General features: G+C 38.9%; 1 protein-coding gene across 4 annotated transcripts in view; it reads right to left on the reverse strand.

Annotated features, from left to right (window-relative positions):
- EHD4 (EH domain containing 4) overlaps positions 1–18,548 on the reverse strand; it is a 91,022-nt gene that overhangs the window by 59,843 nt on the left and 12,631 nt on the right. The window contains exon 1 of one of the 4 annotated variants that reach the window (XM_079913729.1): positions 7,798–7,873. The exons of the other annotated variants lie outside the window; for them this stretch is intronic. The gene's annotated coding sequence lies outside the window, so the exon portion shown is untranslated. Of the gene's footprint in view, positions 1–7,797; positions 7,874–18,548 lie in introns of those variants that run through there. 4 annotated transcript variants of the gene reach the window in all.

An 18,548-nucleotide genomic window follows, 5' to 3' on the forward strand; every position in this document is an offset into this window, starting at 1 on the left:
GAGAATGACTGGCATTGTACTCTTGTGCTAATAATGAATTTTCAAAGCTTAGAATCTACAGACCTATTTTTTCCCCCAGTGTAAGGAGCCTAGTGAAAGAGTCAGACATCTTGCAGACCTGCTGGGCCTTCTCAAAGTGGCCCTTAGCTCAGCACAGCCATCCCCGGTCACAGTTCCATTGGCACAATAGATACTACCCCAGAGAGGAGTACTCAGCCAGCTCCTATGCATCCTGGAAGACCCTGCTCAGGCCCACCTCCTTTAGGGAAGCGTCCCCGTCCCTCTAGCATGTTGGGGACACCTGCTCTGTGGGCCCCAGGCACCCTGAGCCTGTGTCCACCGTGGTGCTCACTGTGGGTGCTGCACTTCTCTGTTTGTGGGCCTTGAAGGCAGGCCCATATCTATGGCCAGATGTATATTCCCAGGACCCAGCACTATGCCTGCCCACAAAGGGTACCCAGTGTAGTGAATGAAATGATGAACCATCTCCTTCCTGATCACTGGCAGTCAGTGCGGCCCCAAAAGCCTCCCTTGGGCATTTTACAGCTCCCTTAGGATCCTGGAAGTCATGACCATGGAAGATGATTGCCAAAGAATTGAGCAGCAATGCAGACTGCTAAGGGGAGGGCTCGGATTAGATATTACCAGGGTCATCCCTAGCTTTCTGTGCAAATTGGAAAAAGATGCCCCTTCCTCTAGGCAGACCCAGCCCTGTGCCAGGGCTCACAGCTTAGTGAGCAGGACTCTCGCTGGATTTTACCCCCATATGCCCCGTTGCCCAGGTGCCCTCATGCAGTTTAACCTGCATACAGTGGCCCTAGCAGATGTCACTGAGCATGTTCATCCAGGGGGCTGAGGAGACCAACTGATGTGCTACAGGGCATAGGACTGGCTCAGTGGCATGGCTGGCGTGGGGCAAGGGAGCGAGAGGTAGAGCTATGGGGAAAGTCTGCTCTCTGTGGGAAATGGCTGTGTCCTAACATAGCTCCCCACTACCTCTACCAGCACATCATTTAGCTGAAGCCAGTCAGAGCCCCTTCCTTCCTCCCCACCAAGATTTCCTTTCCAGGATGTAGGGACACACTTAGGTATATGTATGCCTGTATGGATGGAATGGGATGGGGGATGCAAAGACAACTCCCTCCTTCCTTTGCAACCAAGGGGAACATAAGGAGGGAGTATTTTGGAATACTTTTCACTAATCACCAAGCAACAGGTGGAAACGCCAACACCTTCAGAGAACACTTGGCAGGGACAGTGAACGGCAACTGGGGGAGGGGGCGGTGGAAGAGAATGCCTGTTTGAGGTGACAGAGCCTTGTCCCTGCCCTGCCAGGGAGATGATCCTTCACCCTGGGAGGAGGCTCAGGGCAGAAACATGCACAACTTTCTCCAACTCCCCATTCCTGCAGCTTACAGTCTGTTTGGTCCTGAACCATTTCTTTTGTTTCTAAAATGTCTTGACTGATCAAATTGAAGCCCAGAACCTATGATTTTATTTCCAGAGTTAGAGGGAAAGAATGAACTACCAACCATCCAACACCATTTTGCCATTTTTCTAAGAATAAGAAGTTAAGCCACCCTTTAGACTCATTTTTTCTCTGTAAATAAAACTGAAATTGTTTAGCACTCTTAGCAGGCTGTACTCTAAACGTTTGATCTTTTTATTTTTTAAATCTAAAGTTTCTACATTTCTATGAACTTGTAGAGCACCAGAATAGACACATTTAAATATGTCCCTTAAATTTAGAGTAAATGTGAAAAAAATCAGATAACAGCACCCAGCATTCACCAAGTACAGTCGACCCTTAAACAACATGGGTTTGAACTGCACGGGTCCACTTACATGTGGATTTTTTTTGGTAGTAAATACTACAGTACTACATGGTCCACAGGTGGTTGAATCTGTGGATGTGGAAGTACTGAGGATACAGAGGAAACGTGGGTATGGAGGGCTAACCATATGCTATATGTGGATTTTTGACTCCTCAGAGGGTTGGCACTCCTAACCTGTGTTGTTCAAAAGTCAACTGTTCTCATTATTTACCTGGTGTAGTACAATACTCTGGTGTAGTATACACTATCTACCTGGTGTATACTAACATTACCCCCATTTTACAGGTGGGAAAACTGAGGCACCAGAGAGGCTAAGCAACGTGCCCAAGGTCACACAGTAAGTGTTTCAGTGGAGATGGAATGCAGGCAGTCAGACTCTAGGTCTTGTGCTGTCTCCAGATATGTTTAAACCTGGGCTTCAGTTGGTAGTTTGTTCAGAGATGAGGCGCACAAGGGGAGTTTCAGGGTGCCTCCATAAGGCACTATGGCCCAATTATTTCCTCCAAAGTGAGGGAAAAGAGCTCTCCAAACCGTCCTCCTGCATGGTCCCTGGGCTGCCCTAACAACAAGGGGCCAGCTCTCCCCATTCTCTCTGGAGAAAAGCTGGGGAGAGAAGATGCTATTTTTCAAAACATATTGAAACTTAATTTTTTAAAAATCTCAAAACTTTTTCAGGCACCTAGTAGACTAATAAATATTCTTAGGAGCAAAAGGTTCATGTTTATAATCTCTTATGAAATTCCACACAAATCTTAGAAATACTGATAAAAGCTACAGTGAGAGCATCGCATATTTTGTGAAACTCCAGCACTTATAGAGCGTATGCAGAATGTGTGGATTTCACATACACATATGAATTTAGAAATTTAAGTTTTACAGCCACTCTGAGATCTTAAGTCTGAAACCATTCAACAGCAAAGCTAGAAGTCAAGTCCAGATCACACCCATCCCACGTGCAGTTAGATTTCCACACCCCATCGCCTGGATGAGGCAGTGCCAGGAGGCCTGTGGGAGACACCGAGGAAGGGGGACAACTGGGGAGATGTGCCGATGTCAGCAGCCAATGTCACCAGGCTTCCTGCAGCGCACGACTCACAAAAAGGTTAGGTCTAAGTGTCGGTTTGAAACCTGACAGGCACTTTCCCATAGAGTCAACGTTAACAGCAATGGCTGGCTTGCCGAGATAGCCAAAAAAGGGGCTTGTTGCTGGTCAAACTCATGAGTGGCCATGCAGGACTGGGAGCCTGGAGCTCCTTCCTCCTGGCCGGAGGCTTTTGCTTTTATACCAGGCTCAGCCCCATAGCCTTGGGGTCCCACATAGCGCCCAGCTTCTGGGACCCCGAGTAGGACCTGTCAGATACATGAGTTAATACATGACACTCTCAGCTGATTGCCCAGAAGAGTCTTTACATTGGGGGATTGAGGAACTTGCCTGGCGGACCAGTGGTTAGGACTTAGCGCTTTCACTGCCAGGGCCCAGGTTCAGCCTCTGTTCGGGGAACTAAGATCCCACAAGCTGCATGGAGTAGCCAAAAAGACACCCTCCCCAAACGGAAAACAAATGCATTGCTACGCTGGGGGACTGTGAAACTCAGATATACTTCAGTCACACCCCTGGGCAGGCAGGCATGTGTCACATGCGGTGAGGGAACTAAGAACAGCCATGACACAGAGTATCTGATGTGAACAAAGTGAGAATGAAGAGATGAGGTTCAAACCCAGCAACCTTGAAAGGAAGAGTCTGAGTGGATCTGAGGTGTGATGCACCGAAACGGGTTACCCACCCAGCCACATGCATGACACTGATCAACTGTGATACTACTTTTTTTTTTTGGACACCTCAGAGGCTTTCCCAAAGCTACAAGTTCCAGAGACTTTGTGGTGTTATCTGCAGTAACAGGAATTCAAAGGAACAAGAAAAGACTCCCCTACAGTTCAGAGTCAGCGAGCCCACTGCACGAGCATCCTGTGCGTTGGGCTGGGTTTTGTCCCCGGGTCCACCTCACTCTCCTTTTCCTGTGTACTCAGAGAGGGCTGCTAACTCCAGTGGCGACTGCTCCCAAGAGTCTCCAGCCAAGTCATCAATGAAAAAAGGGGCAGACATTTGGACTCTAAGGAGCTGGACAGAGGGAGTGGTGGGACCTGACACTGCTTTGTCCCTGTCTGCTGAGGGCCACGGTTCGGTTGCATCCAAGTGGCTCCTGGCACCCTGGCTGCTGTGCTCAGCCCAGGTCAAGGAGCTGCTTTCATGCAAGGCTATATGTAGACAGCGTCTTTCTTCTTCCACTGCTTAGGTTAGAAAATTTCTTTTTGACTTCATAGAAAAAATTGTCATTTGTGATGGGACCTAATGAGACTTAAAAGCTTTTGCACAGCTAAGGAAACCATAAACAAGACGAAAAGACAACCCTCAGAATGGGAGAAAGTATTTGCAAACGAAGCAACTGACAAAGGATTAATCTCCAAAATATACAAGCAGCTCATGCAGCTCAATATCAAAAAAACAAACAACCCAATCCAAAAATAGGCAGAAGACCTAAATAGACATTTCTCCAAAGAAGATGCACAGATTGCCCATAAACACATGAAAGGATGCTCAACATCACTAATCATTAGAGAAATGCAAATCAAAACTACAATGAGGTATCACCTCACACCAGTCAGAATGGCCATCATCAGAAAATCTACAAACAATAAATGCTGGAGAGGGTGTGGAGAAAAGGGAGCCCTCTTGCACTGTTGGTGGGAATGTGAATTGGTTCAGCCACTATGGAGAACAGTATGGAGGTTCCTTAAAAAACTAAAAATAGAACTACCATACGACACAGCAATCCCACTACTGGGCATATACCCTGAGAAAACCATAATTCAGAAAGAGACATATACCACAGTATTCATTGCAGCTCTATTTACAATAGCCAGGACATGGAAGCAACCTGAGTGTCCATCGACAGATGAATGGATAAAAAAGATGTGGCATATACATACAATGGAATATTACCCAGCCATAAAAAGAAATGAAATTGAGTTATTTGTAGTGAGGTGGATGGACCTAGTGTCTGTCATACAGAGTGAAGTAAGTCAGACAGAGAAAAACAAATGCCATATGCTAACACACATATATGGAATCTAAAAAAAAAAAAAAAAAGGTTCTGAAGAACCTAGGGGCAGGACAGGCATAAAGATGTAGATGTAGAGAATGGACTTGAGGACATGGGGAGGGGGAAGGGTAAGCTGGGACGAAGTGAGAGAGTGGCATGGACATATATACACTACCAAATGTAAAATAGAGAGCTAGTGGGAAGCAGCCACATAGCACAGGGAGATCAGCTCGCTGCTCTGTGACCACCTAGAGGGGTGGGATAGGGAGGGTTGGAGGGAGGGAGACGCAAGAGGGAAGAGATATGGGGATATATGTATATGTATAGCTGATTCACTTTGTTATACAGCAGAAACTAACACACCATTGTAAAGCAATTATACTCCAATAAAGGTGCTAAAAAAAAATTTGTCATTTGTGACAGGGGAAGAACAAAAATCTTCAAGACGACGAAAAGTCCCTCAACATACCCAAGCACCATCCTCTCAAAGACGAGCTTAAGAATAACTAAAAAACAAGCAAACAAACAAACTAGAAGAGGCACATTACTCAATGATAGACATCCAAAATTCCAGCTGCAAACCTCGTCTCCCCTGGGTATTCACCCATGCATTCTGTCTGGGTTTTGTCTGTCACACTTGTGCTTGAAATAATGGAAAAGGCATTAATTATTTTAGTAATATACCTAACGTTTGAGAACTTGTTATGTACTAAAGTCTTTATATGAATAAACTTATTTAATCCTAAGTTCCTTATGGGGTAGGTACTATTTTTACCCCCCATTTTACAGATGAGAAAACAAAGGTTCGAATAGATTAAATCGTTTATTAGAACCTAGGATTTCTATTAGTCCTGTGAGAGCACTACCTGCCCTAAATCAGAACTTAAGAGGCTATCAACCTCCAACAGGCGTGTTTACAGGAATGGGTTTTGTGAATCATAACAAATACACAAATCTAAGACTTTTTAGTTGGTATTCAATCATTAAGTAAGCACTCTAAAAAGCAATATGGCACATCTATCTGGGGTGTTTTATGAGCAATATTTTTTAAATTCTCAAGCCAGAAATGAGAAAGAGAAATGGCTTGTGTAACGCTAAATGAGATTTTAAAATATTTGTGCATACAATGGCATCTGTGCAGAGAGTTTAGAGGTTTAATTCATTGCTGTGGTTTGGGACATTTTTTAAAAGAGCATTTAACTCCAACGGTCATTTTGTTCCTTTGAGCATTACTAAGGTTTTAAACCACAGAGTTGTGAAAAAAATATCTGAAGTATACAACTTTTGAGTTCAGCAAGAGAAACAGTTTTATTTCCTGATTTTTAAATCCAGGGCTATGAATTTAAATACATTTCAATTTATAATGTGTTGGAAGGTTTTACATAATGTATTTTTGATTGTTAATACCTGACCCACCATTTCACTAGGAAAGGGACTGAAAAGAAAGTGTTAGTCTTTCAACTCTGATTTGTCCTAAATCTGGAAATGATGTTTTTAAAGCAGTTTTTGTTTATCCTCATGTTTAATACCAAGAAATGGAAATGCCAGAAGAATCAAACATTTATTATCACAAGTCTTATAAAAATGGTCCAGAATATATCATTATTTCCTAGCAATGAGTACCACCACCACCACCACTACCACCACTGCTTGTAGACACCACCAAACAACAGATTATGATGAAATACTAATAATAATGATAATAATCTTACAAACAACAGTTTATAAGGCATTTCACACATAGGCTTTATCCTTTCACCCTCCCTGTTGCTGGAGCAGGTATTTTTATCCCTAGCTTATAGAAGAGAAAACTGCGCTTATGACAAGTTAAGCAGCTTGCACAGGACCACATTAATACAGGACAATGACTAATTTGAACATTTTGATATGCTTCCATCCAGTCATTTTCTGCAGGTATAATTTTTTCTTCATAAAATTGGGATCAAAACATTTAAACAATTTTGCATCTAGACTTTTCACCATTAGTTTTTCCTCACACCATTAAAAATTATTTGAAAACACAAGTTTTAATGGCTGCATACTATTCTGAGGTGAGTATGCATCAGTTTAGCCTGCCATTTCCTTTCTGTTGGGCATTGAAATAGCTTCCTGTTTCTTGCTATTAAAAATAATGCTGATAGAAAACAAACTTATGGTTACCAAAGGGGAAAGGGCAGGGGGGAGGGTAAATTGGGAGCCTGGGATTAACAGATACACACTACTATATATAAAATAGATAAGGACCTACAGTACAGCACGGGGAACTACAGTCGATATCTTGTATTAACCCATAATGGAAAAGAATCTGGAAAAGAGTATACACACATATATATATATATATATATATATATGAATCACTTTGCTGTACACTAGAAACTAACACAACATTCTACATCAACTATACTTCAAATAAATAAATAATGCTGAGATAAATATCTCTGAGGAAGCATCTACTCTAAAAAGTTTTTAGCTTATTTATTTATTTTTATTGAATTATAGTGATTTACAACATTATATTAGTTTCAGGTGTGCAGCACAGTGATCTAGTATTTTTACATATTATATTCCATTAAAAGTTATTACAAGATTACTTTAAATATTTAATCTTCTTTGAGTTATTGAAAAACTAAGTCAGGCCAAGCTTTACTTCCATTTTAAAACTCTGTGTCTTCCTTAAGTGTGAAACCTAACTTTTCTTTTCATTTTTGTTTTCCCTTAGTTAAATCATTGACATATTATCACCAGGACTGTTTGTTCAGATGACATCATCCTTGTAACTGCTCTAAGGGAGTGCACCAAGAAAAACTGGAATGGCCTGTTGGACCAAGTATTTGGAACTTGCTGGGTAAAGCCTTTCATACCTCTATTTTTCCAGCTATGAGTGGAATTTAAACTACTTCAGGCTGGGATACGCTGAAGGCACAGTGCTGTCTAACCTATGCCATCATCTGGAGCTGCTCCTCTCCACCTTCCATGCTGCTCTGGAAGGAGGGTGGAAGAAAGGGAAAGGAAGGAAAGGAGAACAAAGGGAGAGGAAGTTTACAGGAATCAAAAGCAGCATACTTCCGTGGGCAGGCCCCGCACCTGCACACCTGCTATCAAGGGGAAATGGCCAGCACATGCTGAGGAAAGAGACAGCAAGCATCCAAATCAAAAACAGCCCTCGCGCAAAAATATATTAACCCCCCACAAGCTATTCATATAAATAGCCCTCCAAGACTACGGTAAATAATTGTTTCTCCTAAACTCACAGAGTAAGAGAAATAAAAGCAAAATGAAGAAGCAGAGGAACCACACCCAGTTAAAAGACCAAGAGAATTCCCCTGAAGGAACAAACAATGAAACAGACCTTTTCAGTCTAATAGACACCGAGTTCAAAAAGGAAGCAATGAAAATACTGAAGGAATTAAGAAAGGCTATCGACAAAAATGCAGATTACTGTAAAAAGGAACTAGAAAGTAAAAGGAGGAGCCAAGAAAAATTAGAAAATTAATTTGCTGAGATGAAAGCTGAGCTAAAGGCATTGAATAGCAGAATGAATAATGCAGAAGAAAGGACAAGTGATCTGGAAGACAGAATAATGGAAACTACCCAATCAAAACAGCAGACAAAAAGCAGAATTAAAAAAAAAAAAAAAATGAAAGCAATACAAGAGACCTATGGGCTAATATAAAGTGGGTCAGTCTATGCATAATAGGGATTCCAGAAGGAGAAGAAAGAGAAAAGGGGATCGAAAATGTATTTGAAGAAATTATGGCTGAAAACTTCCCAAATCTAAAGAAGGAAACAGATATCCAGATATAGGAAGCACAGAGGGTCCCAAACAAGATGAACCCAAACAGACCTACACTAAGACATATTATAATAAAAATGGCAAAAATTAAAGATAAAGAGAGGATTCTAATGGCAGCAAGAGAAAAACAAAGAGTTAATTACAAGGGAACACCCATATGGCTATCAGCTGATTTCTCTACAGAAACACTGCAGGCCAGAAGGGAGGGGCAAAATATATTCGAAGTCTTGAAAGGGAAAAACATGTGACCTAGAATACTCCACCCAGCAAGATTATCATTTAAAATAGAAGGAGAAATAAAGAATTTCTCAGACAAGCAAAAACTAAAAGAATACAGCAATACTAAACCTATCCTAAAAGAAATATTGAAAGGTCTTCTCTAAATAGAAAAGGAGCAGGAAGATATAGGAAGGAGGAAATCACAACTGGAAAGTAAATCACTTAAATTAGCCAGTATACAGATCAAAAAGAAAGAAAAAAAAACCTATTTGTGAAAGCGATGATAAACACAAAGAACATCAAAAGGATAAACATGAAGATGTAAAAAAGGACATCAAAATCATAAAATGTGGGGAAGGAGAGTAAGAAAATGCAGATTTTTTTTTTTAAGCATGTGTTTGAACCCATATGACTATCCGTCTAAAGCAAGCAGATAGAGGAAGGGGTTAACATACTTGAAAAACAGGGCAACTACAAATTAAAAACACACAATAGAGTCACAAAAAGAAGAGGACACAACCATAAAATAAAAGGAAATAAACCACAAAAAGAAAGGAACAAAGAAGAAACAATCAACTGGAAAACAAGGTTTCAAACGGCAATATGTGTGCATCAATAATTACCTTAAATGTCAATGGACTGAATGCGCCAATCAAAAGACATAAAATGGCAGACTGGATTAAAAAAACAAGAGCCTACAATATGCTGCCTATAAGAGACCCACCCTAGGGCAAAGGGCACACATAGATTGAAAGTGAGGGGATTCAATGGACTGAATGCTCCAATCAAAAGACATAAAATGGCAGACTGGATTAAAAAAACAAGAGCCTACGATATGCTGCCTGTAAGAGACCCACCCTAGGGCAAAGGGCACACACAGATTGAAAGTGAGGGGATGGAAAAAGACATTTCATGCAAACAGAAATGACAAGAAAACAGGAGTTGCAATACTCATATCAGAAAACAAAGACTTTAAAACAAAGGCTATAAAGAAAGATAAAGAAGGGCACTATGTAATGATAAAAAGATCAATACAAGAGGATTTTATACTCATCAACATATATGCACGTAATATAGGAGCACCCAAATACATAAAACAAATACTAACAGACATAAATTGATGGGAATACAGTAATAGTAGGAAACTTTAACACCTCACTCACATCAATGGACAGATCGTCTAGAAGAAAATCAATAAGGCAACAGAGATCCTAAATGATACAATAGAACAGTTAGACTTAATTGATATTTACAGCACATTACATCCCCAAAAAACAGAATACACATTCTTTTCAAGCGCACATGGAACATTCTCTAGGACTGACCACATACTAAGGCACAAAACTAACCTCAATGAATTTAAGAGTACAGAAATTATTTCAAGCATCTTCTCTGACCACAATGACCTGAAACTAGGAATCAACCATGGGAAAAGAAATGAGAAAAAAAACGACTACATGGAGACTGAACAACATGTTACTAAAAAAAACGATGGGTCAACGAAGAAATCAAAAAGGAAATTAAAAAAATACCTTGAGACAAATGACAATGAAAACACAGCCATACAAAATCTATGGGATACTGCAAAAGCAGTTCTTAGAGGGAAGTTCATAGTGACACAGGCCTGCCTCACAAAATGAGAAAAATCTCAAATAAACAACTTAAACTACCACCTAAAAGAATTAGAAAAAGAAGAACAAACAAAACCTAAAGTCAGCAGAAGGAAGGAAATAATAAAAATCACGGAAGAAATAAATAAAATTGAGATTTAAAAAACAACAGAAAAAGCCAATAAACCAAGACCTGGTTCTTTGAAAGGGTAAACAAAATGGATAAACCTCTGGCCAGGCTCACCAAGAAAAGAGAGAGAACCCAAATAAACAAAATAAGAAATGAAAAAGGAGAAATCTTAACTGATACCGGAGAAATACAAAACACCATAAGAGAATACCATGCACAATTATATGCCAACAAATTTGACAGCCTAGAAGAAATGGACAACTTTCTAGAAATATACAGCCCATCAAAAGGGAATCAAGAAGAAATAGATGATTTGAATAGACTGACCACTAAAAGTAAAATCGAATCTGTAATTAAAAAAAAACTCCCTACAAGCAAAAGTCCAAGACCAGGCACTTCCCTGGTGGTGCAGAGGTTAATGATCCGCCTGCCAATACATGGGACATGGGTTCAAGCCCTGGTCCAGGAAGATCCCACATGCCGCAGAGCAACTAAGCCTGTGTGCCACAACTACTGGGCCTGTGCTCTAGAGCCCACGTGCCACAACTACTGAAGCCCATGTGCCTAGAGCCTATGCTCCACAACAAGAGAAGCTACCACAATAAGAAGCCCATGCACTGCAATGAAGAGTAGCCCCCACTCACCCACAACTAGAGAAAGCCTGTGTGTAGCAACGAAGACCCAACACAGCCAAAAATAAATAAATAAATTTATATTTAAAAAAATAGTCCAAGACCGGATGGCTTCATGAACGAATTCTACCAAACACACAAAGAACTTATATTGATTATTTTCAAACTCTTCCAAAAGACTGAAGATGAGGGAACACTCTCAAAGACATTCTATGAAGCCACCATCACCGTGATACCAAAATCAGCAAAGATAACACCAAAAAAGAAAATTACATGCCAATATCTTTGATGAATATAGACGCAAAAATTCTCAACAAAATATTAGCAAAACAAATCCAACAACACATAAAAAAGGTCATACACCACAACCAAGGTGGGATTCATCCCAAGTTCACAAGGATGGCTCAACATACACAAATCAATCAATGTGATACACCACATAAATAAAAGTCAAAAACCACATGATCATCTCAATAGATGCAGAAAAAGCATTTGAAAAAACTCAACATTGATTCATGATAAAAACTCTCACCAAAGTGGGTAAAGAGGGAACACATCTCACATAATAAAAGCCATTTATGACAACCCACAGCCAATATAATACTCAATGGTGAAAAGCCGAAAGTCTTCCCGCTAAAATCTGAAACAAGACAAGGATGCCCACCCTCACCACTTCTATTTGACATAGTATTGGAAGTCCTAGCCACAAGAGTTAGACAAGAAAAAGAAATAAAAAGGTATCCGAATTGGAAGGGAAGAGGTGAAATTGTCACTATATGCAGATGACATGATACTGTATATAGAAAACCCTAAGGACTCCACCCAAAAACTACTAGATCTAATAAATGAATTTAGCCAAGTAGCAGGATATACAAGATTAACATTCAGAAATTGACTGCATTTCTTTACACTAACAATGAAATATCAGAAAGGGAATGTAAAAAAACAATACCTTTTAAAATCACACACACACACACACACACACACACACACAAAATACCTAGGAATAAACCTGACCAAGGAGGTGAAAGACTTATACGCTGAGAACTATAAAACATTAATAAAGGAAATTAAAGAGGATTCAAAGAAATGGAAAGATATACCATGCTCTTGGATTGGAAGAATTAATATTGTTAAAATGGCTATGCTACCCAAAGGAATCTACAGATTTAATGCAATCCTTATCAAATTACCCATGACATTTTTCACAAAACTAGAATAATCAAAAAATTTATATGGAACCATATAAACCATATTGCCAAAGCAATCCTGGGGGGGGGGGGAGAAAACAAAGCAGGAGGCATAACTCTCCCAGACTTTAGACAATACTACAAAGCTACAATAAACAAAACAGTGCGGTATTGGTACAAAAATAGACATACGGATCAATGGAACAGAATAGAGAGCCCAGAAATAAACCTACACACCTACAGTCAATTAATCTTCAAAAAAGGAGGCAAGAATATAAAACAGGAAAAAGTCTCTTCAGCAAGTGTTGCTGGGAAAGTTGGACAGCTGCTTGTAAATCTGACGAAGTTAGAACACAACCTCACAGCATGCACAAAAATAAACTCAAAATGGCTTATAGACTTAAACATAAGACATGACACCATAAAACTCCTAGAAGAGAGCATAGGCAAAACATTCTCTGACATAAATTGTACCAATGTTTTCTTAGATCAGCCTCCCAAGGCAATAGAAATAAAAACAAAAATAAACAAATGGGACCTAATCAAACTTACAAGCTTTTGCACAACAAAGGAAATCATTAAAACAAAAATGAAAACAAAAAGACAACCTAGGAATGGGAGAAAACATTTGCAAATGATGTGACTGACAAGGGCTTAATCTCCAAAATACACAAACAGCTCATACAACTCAACAACAAAAAAACACCCAACCCAACTGAAAGATAGGCAGAAGACCTTAACAGACATTTCTCCAAAGAAAACATACAGATGGCCAATAGGCACATGAAAAGATGCTCAACATCACTAATTATTACAGAAATGAAAATTAAAACTATGATAAGGTATCACCTCACACCAGTCAGAATGGCCATCATTAAAAAGTCTACAAATAACAAAAGCTGGAGAGGGTATGGAGAAAAGGGAACCCTCCTATACTGTTGGTGGGAACGTAAGTTGGTACAGCCACTATGGAAAACAGTATGGCAGTTACTCAAAAAACTAAAAGTAGAATTACCATATGATCTAGCAATCCTACTCCTGGGCATATTCCTGGACAAAATCATAATTCAAAAAGATACATGCACCCCTATGTTAACAGCACCACTATTCACAATAGCCAAAACATGGAAACAACCTAAATGTCCACTGACAGATGAATGGATAAAGAAGATATGGTACATATATATAATGGAATACTACTAAGCCATAAAAAGAATGAAATAATGCCATTTGCAGCAACATGGATGCAACTAGACATTATTATACTAAGTGAAGTATGTCAGAAAGAGAAAGACAAATACCATATGATATCACTTATATGTGGAATCTAAAATATGGCACAAATGAACTTATCTACAAAACAGAAATAGACCTACAGACAGAGATCAGACTTGCGGTTGCCAAGGGGGCGGTCGGGTGGGGGGAGAGAGATGGACTGGGAGTTTGGGATTGGTAGATGCAAACTATTACATTTAGAATGGATAAACACCAAGGTCCTACTGTATAGCACAGGGAACTATAACCAATCTCCTGGGATAAACCAAAATGGAAAAGAATATATAGGATTATTCCATAAACAAGGTTAAAAAATAAAAAACCAAAACAAGAATACTTTCAAAACAGATTTTTACTTCCAAGTGGATTAAAGAGTTAAATATTTTAAAAAATCTATTTAAAAAAAGAAAATACAGGTGAATATTTTCTAAATCTTAGGATAAACAAGGATTTTCTAGGCATAAGAGAGATAAAAGACATCTTCCATGGAGGAGAAAAATGCTAGATTTGACCACAAATGTTACATATTTCTGCACGTCAAAAATTATCATAAAAATTAAAAAAGCAAACCTCAAACTGGAAAAAAAACTTATAATAACAATGACAAAGGACTGACAGCCATTACTGAGTAAAATATTTAAATATCTGCAAGATAAAGACTAATACTCCAAATGAAAATTGGTCCAAGTTCATATACAATTCACAAAAAAATATAGATGTTGGCTATATATTTTATGAGTTCAGCTTCACTAGATAAAAAAAAAAGAAACTTTTTCCTATCATATTTATTTGTTTTTAATAGTAATACTTAGTTTTATCAATGGTTTAATGAAATAATAATCCTTATATTAGACTCCCTAATGGGAGTCTAATTTGAAATAACTTTTCTGAATAGGAATATATATACACACACGTACACTCCTTTGTGTGTGTGTGTGTATATATATATATTTAATATATACAGCATACACACACACACAAAGTACATTTGTCAAGAGTATATACAGGGACTTCCCTGGTGGCTCAGTAGTTAAGAAACCATCTGCCAATGCAGGGGTCACGGATTCAAGCCCTGGTCTGGGAAGATTCCACATGCTGCAGAGCACCTAAGCCCGTGTGCCACAACAACTGAGCCTGCACTCTAGAGCCCGCAAGCCACAACTACTGAGCTTGTGCACAACTACTGAAGCCTGCGTGCCTAGAGCCCATGCTCCACAACAAGAGAAGCCACCACAATGAGAAGCCCTTGCACTGCAACAAAAAGGAGGCCCTGCTCGCTGCAACTAGAGAAAGCCTGTGTGCTGCAACCAAGACCCAATGCAGCCAAAAATAAATAAATTAATTTAATTAATTAGTATAAAAATGAGTATATATAAACTTGAAAAATATTCATAACTTCTGATGCAGTAATTCATGCTCAGACAGCTATTCTAAGAAAAAAGCTAGATATACTAAGATTTATAGCCAAGAGTATTCATTGCAATATTAGGCATAACAGCATAAAATTAAAAACAATGTTCCTATAGAAATCAGTTGTATTTCTTTACAATAGTAATGAAATATCAGAAAGGGAATGTAAAAAAAAAAAAAAACCTTTCAAAATCGTGCCCCCCAAAATAAAATACTTAGAAATAAACTGGACCAAGGAGGTGAAAGACATCTGCTGAGAATTATAAAACATTAATAAAGGAAACTGAAGATGATTCAAAGAAATGGAAAGATATACAATGCTCTTGGATTGGAAGAACAAATATTGTTAAAATGACATACTACCCATGCAGATTTAATGTGATCCCTATCAAATTACCCATGACATTTTTCACAGAACTAGAACAAATCCTAAAATTTATATGGAACCATAAAATCAAAGCAATCTTGAATTGCCAAAAGCAATCTTGAAGAAAAAGAACAAAGCAGCAGTCATAACCCTCCTAGACTTCAGACAATACTACAAAGCTACAGTAATCAAAACAGCGTGGTATTAGAACAAAAACAGACTTAGGGGTCAATGGAACAGAATAGAGAGCCCAGAAATAAACCCAAACACCTACAGTCAATTAATCTTTGACAAAGGAGGCAAGAATATAAAACGGGAAAAAGACAGTCTCTTCAGCAAGTGCTGTTGGTAAAGTTGGATAGCCGCATGTAAATCTGATGAAGTTAGAACACACCCTCTCACCAAATACAAAAATAAACTCAAAATGACTTAAAGACTTAAACATAAGACATGACACCATAAAACTCCTAGAAGAGAGCATAGGCAACAATCCTCTGACATAAATTGTACCAGTGTTTTCTTGTGTCAGTCTCCCAAGGCCATAGAAATAAAAACAAAAATAAACAAATGGGACCTAATCAAATTTATAAGCTTTTGCACAACAAAGGTAACCATAAAAAAACAAAAAGACAACCTACGGAATGGGAGAAAATATTTCCAAGTGATGCAACCGACAAAGGCTTAATTTCCAAAATATACAAACAGCTCATACGACTCAACAACAAAAAACAAACAACCCAATTGAAAAATGGGCAACACCTAAATAGACATTTCTCCAAAGAAGAAATACAAATGGCCAGTAGGCACATGAAAAGATTCTCAACATCACTAATTATTAGAGAAATGCAAGTCAAAACTACATGAGGTACCACATCACACCGGTCAGAACGGCCATCATTAAAAACTCTACAAATAACAAATGATGGACAGGAGGCTGAGAAAAGGGAACATTTCTACACTGTTCGTGAGAATGTAAGTTGGTACAGCCACTGTGGAAAACAGTATGCTGGTTCCTCAGAAAACTAAAAATAGAATAACCATATGATCCAGCAATCCCTCTCCTGGGCATATTCCCAGACAAGACTTTAATCCAAAAAGATACACGCACCCCCATGTTCACAGCACCACTATTCACAACAGCCAAGACACGAAACAACCTAAATGTCCATCGACAGATGAATGGTTAAAGAAGATGTGGTATATATATACAATGGAATACTACTCAGCCAAAATCAAATAATGCTATTTGCAGCAACATGGATGCCGCTAGAGATTATCATACTAAGTCAGAGAAAGGCAGATACCATATGATATCACTTATATGTGGAATCTAAAATATGACACAAATGAACCTATCTTCGAAACAGAAAGAGACTCACAGACATAGAGAATGGACTTGTGGCTGCCAAGGGGGAGGGGGTTGGGGAAGGGATGGAGTGGGAGGTTGGGGTTAGCAGATGTAAGGTATTATATGTGGAATGGATAAACAACAAGGTCCTACTGTACAGCACAGAGAACTATATTCAGTATCCTACAATAAACTATAATGGAAAAGAATATAAAAAAGAATGTATATATATGTATAACTGAATCACTTTGCTATACAGCAGAGATTAACACATTGTAACTGAAATGAAAACTACATTAGAAGGAATCAATAGCAGAATAACTGAGGCAGAACAACAGATAAGTGACCTGGAAGACACAATGGTGGAACTCACTGCTGTGGAACAGAATAAAGAACAAAGAATGAAAAGAAATGAAGACAGCCTAAGAGACCTCTGGAACAACATTAAACGCAACAACATTCGCATTATAGGGGTCCCAGAAGGAGAAGACAGAGAGAAAGAACCTGAGAAAATATTTGAAGAGATTATAGTCAAAAACTTCCCTAACATGGGAAAGGAAATAGCCACCCAAGTCCAGGAAGCACAGCGAGTCCCATACAGGATAAACCCAAGGAGAAACACGCTGAGACACATAGTAATCAAATTGGCAAAAATTAAAGACAAAGAAAAATTATTGAAAGCAGCAAGGGAAAAACAACAAATAACATAAAAGGGAACTCCCATAAGGTTAACAGCTGATTTCTCAGCAGAAGCTCTACAAGCCAGAAGGGAGTGGCATGATATACTTAAAGTGATGAAAGGGAAGAAGCTACAACCAAGACTACTCTACCCGGCAAGGATCTCATTCAGATTCGATGGAGAAATCAAAAGCGTTACAGACAAGCAAAAGCTAAGAGAATTCAGCACCACCAAACCAGCTCTACAACAAATGCTAAAAGAACTTCTCTAAGTGGGAAACATAAGAGAAGAAAAGAACCTACAAAACCAAACCCAAAACAATTAAGAAAATGGTCATAGGAACATACATATTGATAATTACCTTAAACGTGAAAGGATTAAATGCTCCAAGCAAAAGACACAGGCTTGCTGAATGGATACGAAAACAACACCCATATATATGCTGTCTACAAGAGACTCCCTTCAGACCTAGGGACACATACAGACTGAAAGTGAGGGGATGGAAAAAGATATTCCATGCAAATGGAAATCAAAAGAAAGCTTGAGCAGCTGTACTCATATCAGATAAAAAAGACTTTAAAATAAAGAATGTTACAAGAGACAAGAAAGGACACTCCATAATGATCAAGGGATCAATCCAAGAAGAAGATATAACAATTATAAATATATATGCACCCAACATAGGAGCATCTCAATACATAAGGCAACTGTTAACAGCTATGAAAGAGGAAATTGACAGTAACACAATAATAGTGGGGGACTTTAACACCTATGGACAGATCATCCAAAATGAAAATAAATAAGGAAACAGAAGCTTTAAATGACACAACAGACCAGATAGATTTGATATTTATAGGACGTTCCATCAAAAAACAGCAGATTACACTTTCTTCTCAAGGGCTCACAGAACATTCTCCAGGATAGGTCACATCTTGGGTCACAACTCAAGCCTCAGTAAA

Source organism: Stenella coeruleoalba, assembly GCF_951394435.1.
Source record: "Stenella coeruleoalba genome assembly, chromosome: 2".
NCBI lineage: Eukaryota > Metazoa > Chordata > Mammalia > Artiodactyla > Delphinidae > Stenella > Stenella coeruleoalba.